Below are 2,500 nucleotides of genomic sequence, written 5' to 3'. Positions count from 1 at the left end.
TCATAGCTCAAAAATGCTTTGGAGGGCGCAAAGGGGAGGAGATGTCTTGGGGCTGATTTTTTTACAAGGTTCTACATAAAAAAGTTTACAGTACTGAGTGCGATTTAAATCTCATTTCAAAGGCTGAGTGAAAAAAAAAAAAAAAAAAAAAAAAGCAAAGGAAAAAGCTGTCCTCTGAAGTTGCTAATTAAATTACCCTCTGATGCTTCTACTGCAGCCAGAAAGATCGGGGTTCGTGCTGTTCTTCCCGCTCCGAACCCCGCTTTTCCCGTCGGTGCGCTGCCTGCTTTAAAATGTACCGGCTATTCCCTTTGCTTCCCTGGCTTACAAGTAAAAACAACCCTTTCCCGAAATCACCCTCACCTCCACAAGAAAAGAGAGAGGGAAGGAAAAAYGGGGAGGGAGAGCCTTCCCACAGCTGACTCTACCTTAAGACAATTAATCTTTAGTCTTTCACCCTGGGAGGCAGGATAAATACAACSAGAAAACAGATAGGAGTCTCCCCGGTCCTGTAAGGAAAACAGCTGTTCCAAGCACTTTAATGCAAATGAACACAAATGAAGGTTTCAGCTTTTTTTTTTTTTTTCTTCTTCCAGAGTTTTACTGCACTCCATTTATCAATTGGACTTGACAACAAAAGAAAGAACTGGGGGAAAACCTGGGGCAGATTCAAGTCACTTCCACTCTAGATAAAGGAAGGGGGGGAGTTCCTTGRGGGCAAGTTGTGGGTCTTGTCAGTCCTATTGCAATATCGTGGTTTTTATGCAAGATTTCTTTCTCTACCTCCTTCCCCCCGCCTTTTAATTTTGACGGTCTTGCAAGATGACCGCGGTGATTGCAAAATGAAAGTACGTTTATGACTCTCCACTGAGAAGTTGTGGCAATAAACCTTATCTTTCGGAGAAAATATAGAAATTTAAAATTTTGTTAAAATTAATCGCATCCTCATTGAAACTAGAAGAGTTCCACGTATTTATCCTACTCTATGCACTGCAGTAAAAGAATAAAGTGGTTTAAATAAAATACAGCAAATATACTTACTGCGCTGCAAGATTTAAAGAGTATCGCTTGGCGGGGGCGGGGGAAGGGGGGGATACCGAGGAAAACCTGCCTTACATATACCTCGTAAGAAGAGCAGGTCATTAAAGACTATCTGACACATCTGCTTAGGGACTGGGGAAGATCGGTGTTTCAAGGGAAGAAAAAGGACTTGGTTCAGCAGATCTAAACGTGAGAAAGTGAAAGTCCTTCTTCTCGCCCAACCCTTCCAGGATCAGCGCCTGTTCTGGTTGGAGTCCAGGTCAGGAATTGGACGCGACCCCTAAAGCACTTGCCTTGTTCTTCACTTGTCAAACGTGTTTTATCTCTAAGTGACCTTTTTGTTAATGTTGTAGATTGTGTGGGCCACCATGTCAGATCCGGAAACAAAAGTAAAAGATTGATTAACACATTTTGCCTGTGAAAAAATGTTATGGGATGAGGAGGTGGGGGCATAGTGGGAAGCAAAGTACAAAGAGAAAAGAAAAAGGCAATCCAGCGACTCGAAGGGCTGCGGATTCCGCTCGGGGCGTCCGCTGCACCGGTAAAAACGGGGTTGAGGGCAGAGGACTCGCTACTCTTCGGGAGCGCACAAAGCAGGACGTATGTAACGCCCGGGTGGATACCGTGTGCATACCCACAAGGCTCTCAACACAGCCTAGCTGAAAGTCAAACACATAAATGGCGAGCCAGTACTCTCGTTAAGGCGAGGAGCCGCCTCCCCAGGCCCCCGCTGCCGGCGACCGGTTGAGCCCGGCGGGCGCAGGRTCGAAGGACACTTTCGAAGAGGACGAGGAGAGTAGGGGAAAAGGAGCCCAGCAACCCTCTCCGACCGGGCGGCTGAGGGGCTAGGGAAAGCTACCGGGTGCTGGCAAACAAATCCAGTTTACTCCAAGGATTTATTCCGTAAATTAAATGGCTTTTTCTCCCGAGGAGCCCGTCTCTCCCTCTGTTTTCCTTCCTTCCTCTCTCTCTCTCTCTCCTTCCCCCTTCAAGTCACACCAGGCTTGTAATCAGCAACAAAAGCTGACATAAATCAAGGGCGGATTGACAGGGGCTGACAAATAACTGATTGATTGCGGTTGGGGAGCACTGACAATTGACGGCGGGGCGGAGAGTCCCGAAAGGCGGCGGCGGGCTGTGCGTGACAGCCCCGCGTGTGACGACCTCCCCCAATCCCGCCGCGCTCCCCGCGCCGCCGCAAGCCGCGCCGCAGCGCCCCGGCTCCCGCCCGCTGCCGCCGGCGACGTGCAGGCCGGCGCTCTGCAGGTTCTCGTCCGAGCCTCCCCCGCGCTGTCAGGCGGGAGGGGCGGGAAAAGCGCCCCGCGCCCTTCCGCGGGTCCCGGAGGGGACGCGGCGCTGCGGCGGCCCCGGAAAGGTCCCGGCGGGCTGGCCCCGGGGAGGGAGGGCGCGGGCCGGGCCCGTAAGCGCCGTGCGTGGCGGGCGGCAGGTCGTGCTCGGG

General features: G+C 51.5%; 1 protein-coding gene across 1 annotated transcript in view; it reads right to left on the bottom strand.

The window, feature by feature from the left end:
• Positions 1–2,500, bottom strand: part of LRMDA (leucine rich melanocyte differentiation associated) — a 448,666-nt gene that overhangs the window by 359,325 nt on the left and 86,841 nt on the right. The gene's annotated exons all lie outside the window — the stretch shown is intronic.

The sequence above is a fragment of the Malurus melanocephalus genome, unplaced genomic scaffold (genome assembly GCF_030028575.1).
Source record: "Malurus melanocephalus ecotype Western Australia unplaced genomic scaffold, MMel_1.1 scaffold_261, whole genome shotgun sequence".
Taxonomy (NCBI): Eukaryota; Metazoa; Chordata; class Aves; order Passeriformes; family Maluridae; genus Malurus; species Malurus melanocephalus.
This window is presented reverse-complemented; position numbering and strand designations above follow the sequence as displayed.